Here is a 15,522-nt window from a genome sequence, read left to right as displayed (position 1 = left end):
AATCTAATGTTTGACAAACCCAAAGACCCAGCTTTGGGGATAAGAATTCACCATTTGACAAAAACTGCTGGGAAAATTGGAAACTAGTATGGCAGAAACTAGACATTGACCCACACTTAACACCACATACCAAGATTAGGTTAAAATGTGTTCATGATTTAGACATAGAGTGATATTATAGGCAAGTTAGAAGAACATAAAATAATTAACCTCTCAGACCTGTGGAGGAGGAAGGAATTTGTGACCAAGAAGAACTAAAGATCATTATTGATCACAAAATAGATAATTTTGATTAGTTAAGTTAAAAAGGTTTTGTACAAACAAAACCAATGCAGATAAGATTAGAAGGGAAGCAATAAACTGGGAAAACATTTTACATTCAAAGTTCTGATAAAGCCCTCATTTCTAAAATATATAGAAAATTGACTCAAATTTGTAAGAAATCAAGCCATTCTCCAATTGATAAATGGTCAAAGGATATGAACAAACAATTTTTAGATGAAGAAATTGAAACTATTTGTAGTCATATGAAAAGAGGCTCCAAATCACTATTGATCAGAGAAATGTAAATTAAGACTGCTCTGAGATACCACTACACACCTGTCAGATGAGCTAAGATGACAGGAAAAGATAATGATGAATGTTGGAGGGGATGCGGGAAAACTGGGACACTGATGCATTGTTGGTGGAGTTGTGAACAGATCCACACATTCTGGAGAGCAATCTGGAATTATGCTCAAAAAGTTATCAAACTGCACATACCCAGGGGCAGGTAGGTGGTGAAGTGGATAGAGCACCAGCTCTGAAGTCAGGAGGACCTGAGTTCAAATTTGGTCTCAGACACTTAACACTTCTTAGCTGTGACCTTGGGCAAGTCACTTAACCCCAATTGCCTCAGCATTAAAAAAAAAAAAAAAAGTACTCAAAACAAACTGTGCATAGCCTTTGACCCAGCAGTGTTTTTAACTGGGCCTACATCCCAAAGAGATCTTAGGGACCCACATGTGCAAAAATGTTTGTAGCAGCCCTTTTTATAGTGGCAAGAAACTGGAAAATGAATGGATGTCCATCAATTGGAGAATGGTTAAATAAATTGTGGTATATGAATGTTCTGGAATATTATTGTTCTGTAAGAAATAACCAGCAGGATGATTTCAGAAAAGCCTGGAGAGACTTATGTGAACTGATGCTAAGCAGAACCAGGAGATCATTATACATGGCAACAATAAGACTATACAATGATCAATTCTGATGGACGTGGCTCATTTCAACAATGAGATAATTCAAACCAATTCCAATTGTTCAGTGATAAAGAGAGCCATCTACAGCCAGAGTGAGGACTGTGGGAATTGAGTGTGGGCCACAACATAGCATTTTTACTCTTTCGTTGTTATTTGCTTGCATTTTGTTTTCTTTCTCAAGTTGTTTTTTTCTTGATCTGATTTTTTTTATCAGCAAGATAACTGTATAACTATGTATACATATATTGGGTTCAACATATATTTTAACATATTTAATATGTATTGGACTACCTGCCATCTAAGGGAAGGGTTAGGGAAAAGAAGAGGGGAAAATTTGGAACAGAAGGTTTTGCAAGGGTCAATGTTGAAAAATTACCCATGCATATGTTTTGTAAATATAAAGCTTTAATTAAAAAAATTTTAAATAAAATTTTAAAAAACAATTAGAGCATAATAAAGACAGGAATCAAATTCAAAGGAAAGTCACACTGGGTAGATGTCCCCCTCCCACACTGTTCAGTCTGTCTATCAGTGAATAAGCATTGAAGCACTTCTAGGAACTATGATAAGCACTGGGGATTATAAAGGAAGATAATATACAATGTAAGTGAAAGATAATTTCAAGAGAAAGATAGTAGCAATACACTGTGGTGGAGTATTGAGGAGACTGCAGAGGAGAGTAGAAGATGCTTTTTTTCAAAAGATGGAATTTGAGCTGCCTTGAAGGAAGTCAGAGAAGCCAAAAGGCAACTATAAGGAAAGAAAATTCCAACAATAAACATTATACCCTGAGTTGTGACAATATATGAGGTCAAGAGCCCCAATCTGTTTTATTTAGGAAAGGTAACTGAGGTTAGAAATTTTGAAATGAAATGGGCATTGAGCTCTCCCTCACTGAAGGTGATTGGGAAAGTTATTGAGATATAGGTAGCACTACACGGCCTCTGAGATTCCAGTCAATTCAGAGGTTCTGTGATTCTGAAGCCAACTTGAAAGAAAGCAAACTAGAAAAGAAAAAACAGATATAAGAGAACATAATCAGGCTTTCAAATCAAAATCAAGAATACTGCCCACTAGAAATTGAAGCACTGGATGATTAGAAGGTCTCCATGGTTCAGGTGAGTTGACTGGAGAAATAGATGACCAGCAGAAAGTGGACTGTGGGCCTTTAATCCTCAGCCTCCTCTGGCATTGACTTTTCTCTCAGTTAACACAGGTTCAACAGATTAATCCCATGCATCCAGGCTACCTAGAGGAATTCCGAAAGGACAAAAAAGTATATCTATAAGGAGAAAAGGGCTATATCGGGGGAAATCACATGGTTATCATGGAATATAGAATAATGAAAAGCAAAGTGCTGGTTTACCAATGTATTTCCACTACTATACAGACTAAGCACCTTCTGAACACTGAAACTAACTCTAGTTCTTCCGATGCAAATTTCTCCCAAAGAAAAACTTGTTAAGAAAATCCAACTTTCTAATTAAAAAAGGATCGAGGAAAATATAAAATTGATGATTTCAATTACACAAGATTTTAAAGCTTTTCATGAAATTAATGTAGAAAGAATTCAAAGAGAAACTATAGAAAGGAAATCTTGCATCAAATATTGATAAAAGACTGATATTTAAATATATAGGGCATTCACACAAATATGTGAAAACACGAATATTCCCCAATAGTTTAGCAATAGTGAAATATGAAATTTAAATAACTCTGAAATTTCATCTCATACTATACAGATTGACAATGACCCCAAAACTGGAAATAATCAATATTAGAGGCACCATAAGAAGACATACATTCTTTGTAAAGCTATGGAATAATCTAGCCATTCTAGATATCAATTTGGAATTATTTCAATAATAATTATTCATACTCGTTGATCCAGCAATTTCACCAGTGGGATTATACCCCCAAGAAGGTCTAGAAAGAAACAAATATATATTATTTGCTATAATATCTATTATATATCAAAATACTCAAAATAACACTCTTTGTGACTGCAAAAAAAAAAAAAATAGAAAGTAGGTGCCCATTAATTAGAGGGATATTCAAAAAATATCATATAAATGTAATGGAATATTATTGTATGGTAAGACATTATAAATAGAATAATTCAAAGAAACATAGAAAGTTTAATATGAGACTGATTATTAACTCATATTAACTGAGAGGTTTTTTAATAATTTTTTTAAATACCTCCCTTTGGTCCTATATTTCTCTTATTGCTTTTAAAACTGATTCAGTGTTCCTCAGAATCTACACATCCACTCAATTCTAGTGAAAAACTTATTTATTATTGAACTATGTTGTGGGGAATGGGCAGTGAGGAGGCAGAGGTCCAACACTAGACTCAGTCCCTGCCTAATAAAGCTTACAGCCTAATCAAAGAATAAGTTAAATATGCAAATAACTATAAGAAATGTGTTCCATCCAGAAGATTACTGGACAAAATGGAGAGATAATTAAAGAACCAATGGATCTTAACTGACAGGACCTGGATTTTATTCCCAGATCTGTTACCAGTGTGACAATAAGAAAGTTACTTCCCTCACTCAGTGACTAATACATAATAATAATAATCTTTATTATATGAAAGGCCCCCTCCACTCCTGTTTCATTGTCACTTTGAGATGGGAATGGCTCAAAGATTTCACATAGATTTCACCTAAGCCAGACTGGTAAGAATCCAGAACAACAGGGAAATTTCCAAAGAACCAGAGATTTGCAAAAAGGCATCTGATATTTGGTTAATTTTTCATCAAAGGTCATATTGTTCTGCACAGAAAGCTGGAAAGAAAACATGTGATGATGCTAATTGAAAGTGAGTAAGGACTGATACTACTTGATTGTGGTGCATTAAAAAAAAAAAAAAAAAAAAAAAAGACCCAAGTCCAACTCTGACCCTCAGATACTTAGCAGCTGTGTGACCCTGGGCAAGTTGCTTAACTCTGTTTGCCTCAGTTTCCTCATGTGTCAAATGAACTGGAGAAGAAATTACATACTACTCCATTACCTTTTCTAAGAAAATCCCAAATGGAATCACAAAGAACTAGACACAACTGAAGTGATTGAATAACAACAATCATTATGGCATTATTTTTTATACAGTGGCACAGTGGATGGAATGCCAAACCTGAAGTCAAGAATTCTCATCTTCCTGGGTTCAAATATGGCATCAGACACTTACTGTTTGACATTGGGCACTTATGACACTGGGCAAGTCATTTAACCCTGTTTGCCTTAATTCCTCACTTGTAAAATGAGCTGAAGGATATGACAAATAACTCCAGTACCTTTGCCAAAAAAAAACCCAAATGAGGTCACAAAGGGTTGGACATGATTGGACAACAACAACATAATGGTGGGCTCTGAGAAGCTGTGAGAGAAAGTCACATGAAGAGTCAGTATAGACTGACTCAGAAAGACTTGAAAGCCAGAAGGGGAACAGCCTCTGTCCTATCCAGTTCCAGCTCTTCTTATTCAGCCTTATAGTCCTTTTTCCTTTTTCTTCACTAATCCCTCATGTAGCTTAACTCATGTAGAAACTAGTACCCCCTTTAGCGGATGTCAAGAGTCTCCATCCACCAGAGAAGGGTGATTTTAATTGATTACTGTTTAAACTCCCTTCTAACTTAAGAGATTCTATAATGAAAATTCTAATGATCCCTTTCCTTCTCAGTCATTTTATCTAACATTAAGACCTTAATCTTAAAACCTTAAATCATCAAGAGTTGAACTTGATTAATCTGAATTGTTGAGATTTAATTCAACTGAGCAAATAGCAAGAGTAAGACTAACAAGACTTTCCAAACTCTATCAAGTACTTAGATAAGGAAGTATCTATCGATAGGAGCACTGATCCTGGGACTAGTGGTCACTGTATCCTGGAGGTCACAGAGGCAATTGGAAGCCAACAGAGAATCATCTGTCATAGTTACTATGGGGTGGTGAGAAAAGAAATTAATTTGGAGTTAAAGAACCTATTCTGGAATCCCAATTCTGCTTCTTACTAGCTGTATGACCTTAGATAAATCACTTCAGTTCTCTGGATCTCAATATCATCATCTGTAAATTGAAGATATTGGATCAGAGAACTTCTAAGCTATTGGTCCAATATCACTTTATACTTATTTCCCCATCACTACCTATTTTGATCTCATTGTTGCTACTTAGTGTGAATTCACTATAACAGCCTCAGAAGAATTTACTCTCACTGCCTAACATGACTTCAGTGTCACCTTCTAATAGAACCTCAATCAATTCCCATTGTGACCTCATTTTCATTGACTTTATAACCTTGTAATCATAGAAATGTGGATTTACTCTCACTGTCTGGTGTTTCTTTACTGTTTCTGCCCTGGATGAATCTATTTTCCTGTCTCTGGCTAGTGTGAACAATCATTATCGTCTGTGACCTATTACTTCTCAGGGCAACATTACTTACTAATATGAACTCACTATCACAACTCAGACAGATGATATCTCTCTCACTGATGTGGTAAACTTTTAAGAATTTAAATGGAAATGTGATGGTGGTATTGAAAACTCCTCCAAGAGAATTACATGAACTGATACTAAATGAAATTAGCAGAAATAGGAAATCATTGTACACAGCAACAGCAAAATTATACGCTGATCGATTCTGATGGACGTAGCAATGAATGCTACTCAACAATGAAATGAGTTGGGCCAGTTCCAATGATCTTGTGATGGTGAGAGCCATTTACATCCAGAGAGAGGACTGTGGGGACTGAGTATGGATTATAACATAGAATTTTCACTTCTTTTGTTGTTGTTTGCTTGAATTTTATTTTCTTTCTCATTTTTTTCCTTTTTAATCTGATTTTTCTTGTACAGCAAGAGATTGTATAAATATGCATGCCTATATTGGATTTACATATATTTTACCCTGTTTAACATATATTAGATTACTTGCCATCTAGGAAAGGGGGTGGAGAGAAGGGGGGAAAATTGGAGCACAAGGTTTTGCAAAGCTCAATGTTGAAAAATTAATCACATATATGTTTTGAAAATAAAAAGCTTCAATAAAAAAAAGAAAAAGAAACAAAAGAAAACTCTTCCTAGAAGGGAAAATGTGATGATTTAAATAACTTTTATATCTGAGATACCAATGAGAGTATAGAATAAAATACCTGAAGAACTGGGCACATATTGAATCTGTTGGAATCTATTTTAAGAACTTTTAGAAGTTTAAGAGGCAATAGGTCCAAATGGGGATATTTCTTATGTTATATAGCATATCAACCACTTGGGTGACATCTAAGTGACTTCAGGATAATAAAATTTAAAGACAGAATATCAGAAGAGGAAGGAAAAATCTGAGAAAATTTTTTTTCAGAAATGTTTTGCTGATACTCAGTGATCTACTAGGAATTTACTAAGTTGCTAATGAGAACATATATTCAGCACTTTTCAAATCTTAAAGCAGTTATGTAAATGCTAGCTATTATAAGTGCTATGGGCTAAGCATTGTTCTAGATGCTACTAAAAAAAAAAAAAAAAAAAAAAGTTCCTGCCCTCAGGGAGCTTACATTCCATAGAAGGAAATCACAGATTCAAAATCAAACAAATACAAGGCAGTTTGAAGGAGAGGTATCTATATCTGAGAATATCATTTGGCATTAGAATCTGAACTGAGCTTTGAAGAAGACTAGGAATTCCAAGAGGCTGTGATAAAGAAGAACTACACTCCAGGCAGGAGAAAAAGATACGGGAGATGGAATCTTATTTGTGAAGAACAGCAAGAAAATAATTTTGACCAGACCAAAAAGTGTGTGAAAAGGAATGATATAAAATAAGACCAGAAAAGAAGGGAAAAGGACCCATGTATGCAAAAATGCTTGTAGCAATTCTTTTTGTGGTAGCAAAGAATTGAAAAATGAATAGATGTCCATCAATTGGGAAATGGCTGAGCAAGTTGTGGTATGTGAAGGTAATGGAATATTATTGTTCTATAAAAAATAATGAACGAGCTGATTTTAGAAAGGCCCAGAAGGATTTATATGAACTGATGCTGAACGAAGCAAGCAGAACTAGGAATACATTGTACACAAGAAAGTGCGATGATCAAGTGTGAAAGACTTGATTCTCAGTGATTCTGTGATTCAAAGGAATCCCAATAGACTTTGGACGGAAAATGACATCTGCATCCAGAAAAAAAACGAAGAAGACTGAATGTAAATCAACAAATGATGTGGTCACATGTCCATATCCAGGCTGTTTCTCCTGCCTGGAGTGTAGTTCTTCTTTATCACAGCCTCTTGGAATTCCTAGTCTTCTTCAAAGCTCAGTTCAGATTCTATTTTTCTATTTTTTTATCTTTCTCGTGGATTTTCCCTTTTTGCTCTGATTTTTTTCTCCCAAAATGATTCATAAAGCAATGTGTGTTAAAAAATAAAGAAAAAAGATGTTATCCATTTTTGAATGTAGTTTGTTTAAGCTCTATATATCTCAGAATCCTTTGTTTGTAAACTGTGAAGTGTCTGTTTTCTCATTTAGAAAATAAAATAGTTAATTTGTAGGACCTCTAAGGTACACTCCAGCTCTGAATCTACAATCTGTCCTGGAAGGCCCCAGAATAAGCCTGTGGGTTTCAGTCTTGATTAACATAGTTCCTGACTGTGTGACGTTGTAAAGTCCTTTCCCTTCTTTCTGCTTCAGTTTCCCCTTCTGTACAACAAGGGCTTTATCTCCAGCTCTAAAATTGAAATAACAAAATAAATCTAGTTCTCTTGATTCTAACTCCACTAGGTGGCACACTCTGCTTACTTTCCCACTCCTGCTTTACTCGTCCTGCAGGATTGAAGTCTCCCTACTAAAAAGGCTTCTTGTTTGCATAATCTTTGGGTCATTAAAATCCCCACACTTACACTTCAGGAATAATTTTACTTTTACTTTAATTTACATGTGTAAATTATGTAAATTATTTTAATGATATTCATTTGTACAATATGGATTCGAGTTTGGGATAAGTAATTTATTCCCATACTCAAAAGAAATTCAAAACACGGGACATTCATAAGCATAAATTTGACCAGAACAAACTTAAAACAAGATTTATTAACAATTCATAGCTGTTACAATACTCTAGGAAGAATATACTTAAACCTAACGAGATCATAAAGTACGTGGCAACACATAATTTCCATATTAAGAAAGGAGCTAAGGGTGTAATAGATAGAAGAAAATTTCCCAGATAAGAATGGAAGCTAAGAGACATTTCTATAACTTCATTATTTCAAAATATATTCCATTTCCTTTTTCCGACCCAAATCAATATTGAATCAGATCCTGTTCCCATCCAGTCAGGAAGAACAGGCAAGTTCAGGAGAGTGGAGAAGTGAGGTGGTTAAGAGTTTGTGTTCAAGTCCTCTTTTATTGGTAATAGGGATATTTCAACTTTGATGCCCTGTGGCATCTATGGGATTTAGGTTAATTCTCTCTAGTTCCTTTGTAGGATCTGGTGGCTAGAACAGACCCATAATGTCATTGGTTTTGGAAACTTCCAAATGAAGCAACTCCCTCAATATAAATTAGTATGATATACCTACTCCACAACTTATCTTAAAATATTGTGGGCCACCAAAAAGTTAATTGGCTTGCCCATATGTCAGAAGCAGAACTTAAGACCAGATTTCTCCCTACTGGGGAACAAGGCCTCCCTTGTTCTATCAACTCTTCAAGCAAAATACAGGAGACATGGCTATATAATTATTTGTGAAAAACATCCAGTGTTTGAATGGACCACATTCCAGCTCAGGATGCTGTTAGCCTTCCAGTGTAGCCAAAAAAAAAATAATTCAATCACACTGAGAGGCATAGTGGGAATGAAGACAGCAACAAGCCTTCCCTGTCTGGAATATTGGGCTTGATTCTTGCTACTACATTTTAAAGTCATTTGCAAGCGAAAGAGGGTTGTAAGAGGATGACCAGGTTGGGTGACCATGAAGCATCACTTAACCTCTAAATGTCCTGTGCAGGTATCAAGCCTCAAGTAGATCAACTGTCCCATAGGGATCCCACAAAGGAAGCAGAGAATTTAACCTAAATCCCATCAATGTTTTCAAGCATTTGAAGGGTTATGATGCAGAAAACAAATAAATCTTAACCTGCTTAAGCCCAAAATTTACTATGAGCAGTGGAAAGAAGTGACAGAAAAATAGATTTGTATATAAATACCTGATAGAGTATGGGGTCTGGATTTAGAAGGAATTGAGTTGAAATTTAGTTTTATTAATTTTGTGATCTTGGGTAAACCATTTAAACTTTGTTTGCCTCAGTTTGTTCATCTGTAAAGTGGAGATAATGATAGCATCTATCTCCAAGTATTATTATGAGGAGATTAATATTTATAAAGCACCTGGCACATTGTAGGTGCCATGCAAATATTAGCTATTATTATTATTAAATAACTCTCTTATTTATCTATAATTTGAACACTTCTAATTCTTACCAAGCATCACTCTTTCTTCCTTCTTAGCAGTTTAGCACCACTCCATCCCCTGCCACTCACAGGCCCCGTGACCCTCGCCTCCCTCTCCTGGGACAGTCACCACCCCTGATAAGGCACCTTGGCTATGAAAGGAAGGATCCCAGTAGCCCTGCCCCACACTGAGGCGCCAGGCAGGACAGGCAGTCTGTCCGCAGAGCCTTCCCTCGGCCTGTCTCCCTGGTCACCTTGTTCCCATCCGCCTGGCCCCCTCATCCCTTTCCCTTCAGTGGCACCAAAACAAATGACTTCATCTCTGAGAGCCAGCTTCGTATCAGCCCTTCACAGGGGGACGCCTTAGAAGAGGGTGGAGGGAGCCACACAGAGGACATGAAGACTTCAGTTATTTTGGCTCAGGCAGGGTGCTCTGCAATGCGTCAACTGTCAGATTTCAAAAGGTAGAAGGCCTATGGCCCTTTTCTTTTTTATTTAAGGCAAACTCCTATTCTCCAGGTCAGGCTTGTTCGCTCTTGGAATGGAATAGTCACCTTCCCATCAAACTAGAGCAGAATAGTCTGCTCAGACCTCGGTATCCTTTTTTCCCCCTCACCTAGCTCAATAATAAAAATAATTATTTGTAGTTATATCTTGCGTCTAAAACTTCCACACTTCTTTCCCTAGCTAGAAGAAAACTGCTATATTAGCACAGAAGAACTAATATACCATGCTGTATTAACATGTGCTAATATAATGCTAATAGTACTGTATTTTTTCCTACAGAACGAGACTTGAAGTCAAAAGATAAGGGTTCCAATTCTGAATCAGATACTACCTGTATGATTTGGGGGCAAAAGAAAAGAGATTTACATGATCTTTTTATTGCATATTTAGAGGAAACAGCAAGTTGTACGTGGTGATTCATGGGCAATCTTTTTTATTGTGCTGTGCTACAAAAATGCTTGAATTGTGAATTCTGTGAATTTAAATTAATTTTTTAAGATTCTGTGCTATAATATGTTGTCACTGGACTATGAATCAGAGCACCTAGGTTAAAATCCAGGTCTGACACGTAATTATGGGGCCTTAGGCAAGATAGTGTAATTTCAGTTTTCTCATTTGTAAAATCATGGGGTTGGAATATCTTTCCCCATTGAAATCTGATGATTCTAAATCATATTTTACTGTATCATGATGTCTCACGAGAATACTGTACCCTGTGTCCCAAAATACAAGTGATCAAATACCTGAAAGTTTTATATCATCTGTCTTCCAAGCTCCTGAGAACCAGCTGATTCCAGCTTAAGATGGTAGCCATGGCTATAATTCCAAACTCTAGCCATACTCAAGGCAACACCACAGGGAAGGATGGGTCTGAATGGTAACAGAGGATAAAATTTTCTTCTGGAGCCTGTAAATATCACTCACATACTGGTAACAACCAAGCAGGTTTGTGACCAAGAGGGGAAGAACAAACAGGCCTTCCTGCAATGGGGGGAAGTCAAAGCGTCCAAGCCTCCAGGAGACCCACTATAATTCAACAATCAATTCAACAAATTTTAGAAATTAAGCACCTGCTCTGTGGGAAACGAGAGGAAAGAGAACAACTGCAGTTGATGGCACCGGGGAAAAGCAAGGGAAAGAACTTAAGACCTGACTGAGCCTTCAAGGAAAAGAGGGACTCTGAAAGGAAGTGCATTCCAGGTGTAATTGGGAGAGGTTTCTTTACCTTGAGCTGCTTTACATAACTGCTGCTCTTCAACTTTCACCTGCTTTCTAACTCCAAGCCCTTCAAATGCTTGACAACAGCTGTCTTTCCACAATAAACTCTTTCTTCTCTGAGTTAAACAACCCCACTCCCTTTCAGCAATCCTTGTGTGAAATTACTTTGTCTCGGATCTCATTACATTCCAGCCGTTTGGGGAACGGAGAGACCAGGTAGCCTGTGCAAATGCAGAGGATGGAAAAGTCAGTTTTGAAACTGTCCAGCAGATGGTGCATTGAGATGGGGCCGGGAGGCGGGGGGTGGAGCAGAAGGGAGGGGAGGAGGGGGAGCCAGAAGACCAGCGCGTCAAATGCAGGAAAATAAGTAAAATAAAATACCACAGAAAAGTTAGTTGAGGACCCAGAATCAACAGTCATTAGATTTCAGTTTGTTTGCTCTAATAATTTAATAGTTCAGCAGCATCTAGATAGCCCACCCTCCCTCAAACTAAAGTAGGATAGGTGAAAATTATATTCTGGAGCAGAGGGGGTATTCTAGTCCTGACTTTTTCATTAATTTATCATGTGATTTTAGGGAAGCCATTCTAATTCATTTCTCTCAGAGCCTCAGTTTTAAAGATGGGCCATTCAGCTGCTGAATTTTTAAGCTCCCTTCCAGTTCTGATATTCTGTGAAGTATGTGACCACTATTTATTTGGAGAAAAGTGAAAAAGTCTGAGTTTTGGGAGGTTTTTCTTTACTTTTGATATATACTAAGGACACTAACTCTTCCCTATAATACAATGAAAAATGTCTTTCTTAGGCAAAATATCATTGCCTGATAATGTTTCTTTTTAATTTTTGTACAAATTTTCAGGGTATAGATTTAGTTTCTTAAATAATTATTTGTCAGTAGATCTAAATTATCATGACTCTCCTAATATATAATTAATGTAAATGGGATGAGATGGCATGGAATGGCATAGAAATACACAAAGGAATATAAGGTATTCAAAAGGTACACAAATACAAAGATTAGAAAGGTTTTATGATGTGTTGTATAATGTTTCACACAGATATTTCTTTATTATATATTTATATATGTATACCTAGTCATTGACATATTTTCTTTCCCATTAGCCTCTAATCTCTGAAGATAGGAACTATTTTAGCTTCTTTTTATTTCTTTTATATTTTTATGATTTTGACAAATGAACATTTTTCATACAAAGAGTAGAAAAGGAAGACTATAATATGAGATCAAGGATTTCAATGACATATAATTTGCTTTAAAAATATTTCAAATTTACATTTGTTAGTGCTAACAGCTCTGCTTGTCTATATCCCTTCTGAACTTACGCCTACTCACTTCTGGGTATTTTTTAAATGATACATCGGTGTTCTTTGCTTCCTTTGCTTTTTGTATCACACTTCACATATAATAATGATTATAATAATAGTGATAATGACAATAATTCCTCCCTTAAGTCTTCCTCCACCAAAAAAGAAGTCTCTTGTAACAAGTAGAGGCAAATAAAACAAATCTTTCAATTGTCCTTGTCTGAAAATGTACATCTCATTCTTCACCAAAGAAATTTTTGCCTTTCTTTGTATCTTGGCATTGTATCTAGAACATAGTAAGTACTTAATAAATATTTATTGACTGACTGATTAAGTCACAGAAGCTAAGCAGTACAAGGCTGGGCTCAAACCCAGGTCTCCTGTCTCCAAATACAATGCTTTTTCCCACTAAAACATCCTCCCTTCCATGAGCTTTGCCTTTTCCCTCTGCCCAGAGTCACTTCAGATCTCCAACAAATTGCCTAATTTGCTTGTTTCACCCCTGGCGGTGGACACAACCCAGCTTCATCCACCATCTCCTTCTAAAAAATCCATGTCATGATTGTTAACTCCCTTGGTCCCAGGAATGCCTACGCCTGAGCCTTTAGATTCCCAAGGAGAGCTATTGTATCCAAACTCTTCACCCTGCCCTATCCTGGAGGGTACCAGGGGAGCAGCTGTCAGGCCACTTTATTATTGTCCAGCTCTGAGTGACCACTTATCTGAGACGCCCACATATGGGAACTAGACAGGCAGGCAGCACTTTCTCCACTAATTTTCTTATCCTGACAGGAAAGAAGATAATGTCTGTGTACAGTAATAACAGATCACATTTCCATAACTTCTATAAAGTTGCCAAAGCATTTTCCTTACAACCACCCTATGAAGAAAGTATGTGCATACTATTATTCCCATTTCACAGATAAGGAAAAAGAGGCTGAGAGACATCAAATGATTTTCCCAGAGTGACACATCTAGTAAATGACTATCAGTCTAGATTCAAACTCAAGTCAGATTTCATCATCCAAGTCTAGAGTTCCTCACTGTCTGTAACATGTGGCAATATTATAGGATCGTGGACTTGGAGCTCAAAGAGACCTCAGAGTCCAAATTCCCCATTTTACAGGTTAGAAAACTGAAGCATGAAGAGGTTAAATGACTTGCTCAGAGTCACACAGCTAGTCTCTGCAGTAGGATTTGAATCTAGATTTTCCTGACTTTAAGTCCAGTGCCCTATTCACCACGTTGTGAAAGGAGGAGCGAATCATCTGATCATAGAATACTAGATCTGGAAATAGATCTTAGAAATCATCTAGTGCAACATCTGTTTTTATAGATGGGGAAACAGAGTCAAAGAAGAAGAGTTAATAACGTGGCAGGGGAAAGAGACGTGGATTTGAAATCAGAAACCTGATTTCTTAAACTGTCTGAAACTAACTCTATGAAATATCCCAGTCCTTCCTCTCTAGGTCTCAGTTTTCACTCCTGTAAAAAGGAAGGGATTGGACTGGATGATTTCTAAGGGCTTCCCAGATGGAACATTCTGTGACTCTATTCTAAATCTAATTAGATTGCTTCAGTCACCCAACTAAGAGTTCCAACTGGACACATACTGAAACTTTTCCATTGTCAACCAGGCTTTTGCAAGAACTCTCCCAAAGGCTCCCTGGGGAGACAGATTGGAGAAAAGAACACAAAGAGGGTGATCAGGGTGGAGAGGGGTTGCTGCCCTGGAAGGGAAGATGCAAACAAATTTGAGGAAGTCAGGGGAGGGAAAGGAACCTTATTACCAAGATGCCTGCTCTTTGAAGAGAATTGCTGAGCTATTCTCAATAACAATATTGAGATGGGACAACTAGGCAGCGCAGCTAGAAGACACAGTGTATAAAGTGTGAAGCCAGGAGTCGGGGAGACTCATTTTCCTAAATTCAAATCTGTCATCAGACCTTTACTAGCTGTGTAATCTTGGGCAAGTCCTATTTGTCTGAGTTCCCTCATTTGTAAAAAATGAGCTGGACCTAGGGAGACTCACATAAACTGATAAGTGAAAATGAGCAGAACCAGGAAATCATTGGACATGGCAACAAGAAGATTATACAATGATCAATTCTGATAGATATGGCTCTTCAACAATGAGATGATTCAGACCAGTTCCATCATCTTGTAATGAAGATAATCATCTGCACCCAGAGAGAGAACTGTGAGAACTGAGTGTGGACCACAACATAGCCTTTCCACTCTTTCTGTTATTGTTTGCTTGCACTTTTGTTTTACTTCTCAGGTTTTTTTCCTTTCTTTCTAGATCTGATTTTTCTTGTGCAACAAAATAACTGTATAAATATGTATACATATATTGGATTTAACACATATTTTAACATATTTGACATTTATTAGATTACCTGCCATCTAGGGGAGGGAGTAGGGAAGGAGAAAATTTGGAACACAAGGTTTTACAAAGGTCAATGTTGAAAAATTACCCATGCATATGTTTTGTAAATAAAAAGCTTTAATTTAAAAAAAAAAAAGAAAGAAAGAAAGAAAGAAAAGAAAAGAAAAAAAAAGAATGAGCTGGAGAAGGAAATGCCACATCACTCCAGCATCTCTGCCAAGAAAATCCCAAATGGGATGGCAAAGAGCCTAACAGCTGAAATGGTTAAACTTGACATCCAGCCGCCTACACACAAAGTCACACATCTAATGAGGACTCTGAATTGTTTCATGAACACATCTTTGCTCACAAGGGAATCTACCAAGTTCAAACAAGGAAAAGAGCCAAGATTCAGG

This window comes from Antechinus flavipes, chromosome 2, assembly GCF_016432865.1.
Source record: "Antechinus flavipes isolate AdamAnt ecotype Samford, QLD, Australia chromosome 2, AdamAnt_v2, whole genome shotgun sequence".
NCBI lineage: Eukaryota > Metazoa > Chordata > Mammalia > Dasyuromorphia > Dasyuridae > Antechinus > Antechinus flavipes.
This window is presented reverse-complemented; position numbering follows the sequence as displayed.